The sequence below is a fragment of the Anopheles gambiae genome (genome assembly GCF_943734735.2).
Source record: "Anopheles gambiae chromosome X unlocalized genomic scaffold, idAnoGambNW_F1_1 X_unloc_152, whole genome shotgun sequence".
Taxonomy (NCBI): domain Eukaryota; kingdom Metazoa; phylum Arthropoda; class Insecta; order Diptera; family Culicidae; genus Anopheles; species Anopheles gambiae.
In genome coordinates this window covers 5001-12500 of record NW_026902612.1, presented here as the reverse complement: position 1 = coordinate 12500, position 7500 = coordinate 5001, and positions in this window count along the sequence as shown.

The following is a 7500-nucleotide window of genomic DNA, read 5'->3' as shown; positions in this document are numbered from 1 at the left end:
GTTATATTAATTGTTTATTTCCCGATCTGGTCTTTTGGCTGGATCGCGAAAAAAACGCTAAGTCCCAAATCTTGAACTCGAGAGGAGAGCGCTGATGACAACCTTTTGGACTGGAGCTCCCTAGAATTCGGCTTTTTCCTTCTCTAAAGGGATGCACTGTTGTATGAATTGTTTATTCACGATCTGGTCGTTGGATTGGATCGTGAAAAAAAAACGCTAAGTCCCAGATCCTGAACTCGACAGGAAAGCGCTGATGGCAAACATTTTGACTGGAAGTCCCTAGAAAACGGCTTTTTCCTTATTGGCATTATGTGGCACGTTTATTGTGGCTAGAACATTAATTATCCCCCAAATGGCACCAACGCTTGGCGAAAGTCTCGAAATACTCCTATCCCGACGCACCAGCAACCGCAACACGATGCAAAATAAATTGCACGAGCTGCTGATACTTGTACCATGCACGGTACACGGTACCAAATTATACCCCTGAAAGTGTGCAATTTGGTGCTATAGTAGGAAATTTGGTTGGGCAAGCCTAGCTACGCGTGTCGCTACGCGTGTTGCATGGTGGTCGATCAGAGGTATGCAAAAGCACCTATCTAGGGGAATTACTTTACGTTCTAGTAGCAAGTTCGATTTTTCGGTCCAGCACGGCAGTAATCCTGCATGCATACACTCCATGTACCAAAAATGTATCAACCTAGGCGTTGCTCAGTAGCTTTTGGCGGCACATGTAAAAAGTATTCGAGTTCAGATTCTTGGAACTTTGCGTATTGTTCAAAACTAATAACGAAAACTAAATTATAAATGGGTAAAAGGCTAGGCGTTTCTCAGTAGCTTTTTTGCGCCACGTGGCAAAAGTATTCGAGTTCAGATTTCTGGGACTTAGCGTATTTTTCAAAATTGATTATGCAAATTGAAGTACAAATGGGGCATTAGCTAGGCGTTGCCCAGTAGCTTTTGGCGCCACATGGAGGAAGTAGTCGAGTTCAAATTTCTGGGACGTAGCGTAGTTTTCAATCATAATAAACCGAATCAAACATAAAAATCATGAAACTTACACCACGTCCCTAGGTTATGCACAAAACGTAACGATAAAGTGCCGGCCAGGTTAGAGGTGCACCAAAATTGTGTACCGATTAGGAAAAGTACTCTATGTTCCTATGACTTGGGTGAAAAGTGTTGATTAACTGCTGGTTAGGATAGACAGTTGCTTATCGTACACATCGCAAACGAACACCCCTTAGTGAGCAGTAGCAGAAGTCGATTGAACAAAGCGAATGCATTACAAACTGATCAAGTAAAATAAGGAACGCTACGTACTAGGACTTCTTTCCAAGAATGGTGTCCGCGACGGGAGGGCAAGCGTCCTTCCCAGGTTTCCCTAGTAAACCTTGTATGGTAAACATACCCAAGCGTGTCCGTAAGCACGCAACGATAGTCACGAACGAGCACATACCTAGGGAAAGTACTCTACGTACTAGGACTTCTGTCCAAGAATGGTGTCCGCGACGGTCGGGCACTGTGACGCAATTACCAAATCCTAGAATCGTACAAGCAGTGTGTACAAACATAAACATTAACGCGTTCGCTCGGGCTGCGCCGTCCGTGTTGAACACAAATGTGGGTGATTATATGAGTGGATAGACAAAAACATGCGTGGCGAAGACAGTTTTCTGCACGATGTGCACATAGCTCATTTCGTCGTCCCGGGCTAATGGAAAAACACAAAAATATCGAGTATCTTTCTAGGTTTCTGTTATAAAAGGACAGGCCAAAAGGTGACCGGTTGAGATAAGCATTTTAAGCATACAAGCACTTTAATGCAACTTTTGATACAAAAACTAGGTACGTACACGTAGATTGTATCAACATGGACATCCATGATCGGGTACGCCCGGGCTGCGCCCTCCATGTTGTACTTTCCCTGATTGGTACACAATTTTGGTGCAAGTGTACCAACATGGACATCTATGAACGCGTACGCTCGAGATGCACCCTTCGTCTTGTACTTTCCCTGATCGGTACACAGTTTTGGTGCACGGCTATCCCGACCGGCAACTTGTACCTTTATCGACATCCATGAACACAAAGTGCGCGGAACAAAAATTGCTCGGTCAGACCTACAAAGTGCTATATCTCGAATACTAAACGTCGCAGATGGGTGTCGTAGAACAATTTTAAATTCGTCTAATGATTCTACATCCGATTCTGGATAGTGGTTTTTCGACCACTTTTCAACATTTTGTGACACCCCGAACCTAGGGGCAGCTCCCTAGCTTTTTTCAAAAATGTGCACCGAACGGGCCAGAGAGCTCGAGTAGTCGAAAAAAATTTTTTTGCTAAAACCCCTCAAAACGTGTCAGGAACGCACCCTAGATGATGAAAAGTGCAACCAGAATGTCAATCGACAACATGCCCGGGGGTACAAATTTGCTCTACGCGTCCCTAGGTAGGGTACTTTTTCATACAAACATCAAAGTGTACGGTGCACAAAGTGCTCGGAACAAAAATTGCTCGGTCAGACCTAGGACGGGCCATATCTCGAATACTAAACGTCGCAGATGGGTGTCGTAGAACAATTTTAAGTTCGTCTAACGATTCTACATCCGATTCTGGATAGTGGTTTTTCGACCACTTTTCAACATTTTGTGACACCCCGAACCTAGGGGCAGCTCCCTAGCTTTTTTCAAAAATGTGCACCGAACGGGCCAGAGAGCTCGAGTAGTCGAAAAAAATTTTTTTGCTAAAACCCCTCAAAACGTGTCAGGAACGCACCCTAGATGATGAAAAGTGCAACCAGAATGTCAATCGACAACATGCCCGGGGGTACAAATTTGCTCTACGCGTCCCTAGGTAGGGTACTTTTTCATACAAACATCAAAGTGTACGGTGCACAAAGTGCGCGGAACAAAACTTGCTCGGTCAGACCTAGGACGGGCCATAACTCGAATACTAAACGTCGCAGATGGGTGTCGTAGAACAATTTTAAGTTCGTCTAATGATTCTACATCCGATTCTGGATAGTGGTTTTTCGACCACTTTTCAACATTTTGTGACACCCCGAACCTAGGGGCAGCTCCCTAGCTTTTTTCAAAAATGTGCACCGAACGGGCCAGAGAGCTCGAGTAGTCGAAAATTTTTTTTTTGCTAAAACCCCTCAAAACGTGTCAGGAACGCACCCTAGATGATGAAAAGTGCAACCAGAATGTCAATCGACAACATGCCCGGGGGTACAAATTTGCTCTACGCGTCCCTAGGTAGGGTACTTTTTCATACAAACATCAAAGTGTACGGTGCACAAAGTGCGCGGAACAAAAATTGCTCGGTCAGACCTAGGACGGGCCATAACTCGAATACTAAACGTCGCAGATGGGTGTCGTAGAACAATTTTAAGTTCGTCTAATGATTCTACATCCGATTCTGGATAGTGGTTTTTCGACCACTTTTCAACATTTTGTGACACCCCGAACCTAGGGGCAGCTCCCTAGCTTTTTTCAAAAATGTGCACCGAACGGGCCAGAGAGCTCGAGTAGTCGAAAATTTTTTTTTTTGCTAAAACCCCTCAAAACGTGTCAGGAACGCACCCTAGATGATGAAAAGTGCAACCAGAATGTCAATCGACAACATGCCCGGGGGTACAAATTTGCTATACGCGTCCCTAGGTAGGGTACTTTTTCATACAAACATCAACGTGTACGGTGCACAAAGTGCGCGGAACAAAAATTGCTCGGTCAGACCTAGGACGGGCCATAACTCGAATACTAAACGTCGCAGATGGGTGTCGTAGAACAATTTTAAGTTCGTCTAATGATTCTACATCCGATTCTGGATAGTGGTTTTTCGACCACTTTTCAACATTTTGTGACACCCCGAACCTAGGGGCAGCTCCCTAGCTTTTTTCAAAAATGTGCACCGAACGGGCCAGAGAGCTCGAGTAGTCGAAAATTTTTTTTTTTGCTAAAACCCCTCAAAACGTGTCAGGAACGCACCCTAGATGATGAAAAGTGCAACCAGAATGTCAATCGACAACATGCCCGGGGGTACAAATTTGCTCTACGCGTCCCTAGGTAGGGTACTTTTTCATACAAACATCAAAGTGTACGGTGCACAAAGTGCGCGGAACAAAAATTGCTCGGTCAGACCTAGGACGGGCCATAACTCGAATACTAAACGTCGCAGATGGGTGTCGTAGAACAATTTTAAGTTCGTCTAATGATTCTACATCCGATTCTGGATAGTGGTTTTTCGACCACTTTTCAACATTTTGTGACACCCCGAACCTAGGGGCAGCTCCCTAGCTTTTTTCAAAAATGTGCACCGAACGGGCCAGAGAGCTCGAGTAGTCGAAAATTTTTTTTTTTGCTAAAACCCCTCAAAACGTGTCAGGAACGCACCCTAGATGATGAAAAGTGCAACCAGAATGTCAATCGACAACATGCCCGGGGGTACAAATTTGCTCTACGCGTCCCTAGGTAGGGTACTTTTTCATACAAACATCAAAGTGTACGGTGCACAAAGTGCGCGGAACAAAAATTGCTCGGTCAGACCTAGGACGGGCCATAACTCGAATACTAAACGTCGCAGATGGGTGTCGTAGAACAATTTTAAGTTCGTCTAATGATTCTACATCCGATTCTGGATAGTGGTTTTTCGACCACTTTTCAACATTTTGTGACACCCCGAACCTAGGGGCAGCTCCCTAGCTTTTTTCAAAAATGTGCACCGAACGGGCCAGAGAGCTCGAGTAGTCGAAAATTTTTTTTTTGCTAAAACCCCTCAAAACGTGTCAGGAACGCACCCTAGATGATGAAAAGTGCAACCAGAATGTCAATCGACAACATGCCCGGGGGTACAAATTTGCTCTACGCGTCCCTAGGTAGGGTACTTTTTCATACAAACATCAACGTGTACGGTGCACAAAGTGCGCGGAACAAAAATTGCTCGGTCAGACCTAGGACGGGCCATAACTCGAATACTAAACGTCGCAGATGGGTGTCGTAGAACAATTTTAAATTCGTCTAATGATTCTACATCCGATTCTGGATAGTGGTTTTTCGACCACTTTTCAACATTTTGTGACACCCCGAACCTAGGGGCAGCTCCCTAGCTTTTTTCAAAAATGTGCACCGAACGGGCCAGAGAGCTCGAGTAGTCGAAAATTTTTTTTTTTGCTAAAACCCCTCAAAACGTGTCAGGAACGCACCCTAGATGATGAAAAGTGCAACCAGAATGTCAATCGACAACATGCCCGGGGGTACAAATTTGCTATACGCGTCCCTAGGTAGGGTACTTTTTCATACAAACATCAACGTGTACGGTGCACAAAGTGCGCGGAACAAAAATTGCTCGGTCAGACCTAGGACGGGCCATAACTCGAATACTAAACGTCGCAGATGGGTGTCGTAGAACAATTTTAAGTTCGTCTAATGATTCTACATCCGATTCTGGATAGTGGTTTTTCGACCACTTTTCAACATTTTGTGACACCCCGAACCTAGGGGCAGCTCCCTAGCTTTTTTCAAAAATGTGCACCGAACGGGCCAGAGAGCTCGAGTAGTCGAAAATTTTTTTTTTTGCTAAAACCCCTCAAAACGTGTCAGGAACGCACCCTAGATGATGAAAAGTGCAACCAGAATGTCAATCGACAACATGCCCGGGGGTACAAATTTGCTCTACGCGTCCCTAGGTAGGGTACTTTTTCATACAAACATCAACGTGTACGGTGCACAAAGTGCGCGGAACAAAAATTGCTCGGTCAGACCTGGTACGGGCCATAACTCGAATACTAAACGTCGCAGCTGGGTGTCGTAGAACAATTTTAAGTTCGTCTAATGATTCTACATCCGATTCTGGATAGTGGTTTTTCGACCACTTTTCAACATTTTGTGACACCCCGAACCTAGGGGCAGCTCCCTAGCTTTTTTCAAAAATGTGCACCGAACGGGCCAGAGAGCTCGAGTAATCGAAAATTTTTTTTTTGCTAAAACCCCTCAAAACGTGTAGAAAACTGATTTTAGATGATAAAAAGTGCAACCAGAACGTCAAACGACAACTTTGTTGGGGGTACCCTTTTTACTCTACGGGCCACTAGCTTAGGCGCGCCAACAGCGCTTTCCTCTCGGGTTCCCATTTTTTGCCCTCCTGGGATTATGATCATTTACTCATTGCCTACTATAGGGAAGGTACCTTGCTTCGAGGTCAAAAATGAAGATTTCACCAAATCGTAGTTTTAACCTCTATTTAGTCGTAGGAGCATGGTTTGCAGTGTCCGTGGGTCATATAAGCCCCCGTTTGGGTCATACGTCCCCTCCCCGATGAAAATCGTCATATGACTATAGGCCGAACTTATGAAGCAAAAGTGGTGTCTGGTGGGTTCTGCCGATGATCTTAACCTATGATTTTGAGTTTCCACCCTTTCAAAACGTTTCCTGGAGCAGTACATCACGGGTCTACGGACCCAAAGACTTCGTTGCGATGGTTTCAAGCATAAAAGTTGTAACAGCTAAGGGTTTTTAATACGCGTATATTAAATCCTTGCTTGAAACTAAGCTTCGTTGTCTTTAAACTCTGCAAGACCAATCGAACTTCTTAGGGAAACTCGAAGGATTCACGCTAAGCCGGTGGTGCAGGGCACATAGCGTGATGAAACCGGGTTTCCCTACCAAATGTGGCATATTTTTTCCCTGAGAGCGAAGCTCAGACCCACGTAGGGGAGAGCGAAGTGGAACTTAAATGTTCAATGCAGCAAATGTTCGCCATGCGGATAAACAAGTTGGAATAGTTCAATGTAGTGTAATGCAAACACGAATCGCAAATAACGATACGGGACCCAGAAGCAATTCTGCGGATCCCTCGGGGAGTGGTGAGTTGATATAAATTAGAAGTGAAAATCCAAGTTGTTCGGGCTCCGGCTCGGCAGCCGATACGAGGTTCCTGTTGAGCTTGTTTGTACATCGCGCAGAGGCGCCGTTCGGTTCTAGCAATGATTCCCGCCACCATGTTCCATGCGTGCAGAGATCCGTTAGAGCTCGTTCAATGTGTCCCGCCGTGATTACGAAAAAGTCCAACAGTTGACTTAGTTGGGTGTGCGTCAAGTAATCGCGCAGAGATGCCGATCGGTGCCTAGCAATGTTTCCCGTCACAAGGTGGTATTGGCACCTGTGCAGAGTGGCCGTTAGCAATGTCTCCCGTATCACGGTGGTGTACCATCACTAGTGCAGAGTGACCGCTAGCAATGTCTCCCGTCACAAGGTGGTAGCCCAGAAGTGCAGAGAAGCCGCTGTAGCAAAGTCTCCCGTATCACGTTGGAGTTCTTCCACTAGTGCAGAGAGATCGCTGAACCGTTCAATGTGTCCCGTCGTGGTGTGCTTGTACCGAGCACGTAGGATACACCTTGCTTTGTTGGTTTGGGATAGGAGTGGTCGCGCAACTGCCTCCACGCCGCAGAGTGCCAGTTCGGATTGAAGGTCAACTTTAGCCGTTCAATGCATCAGTCGG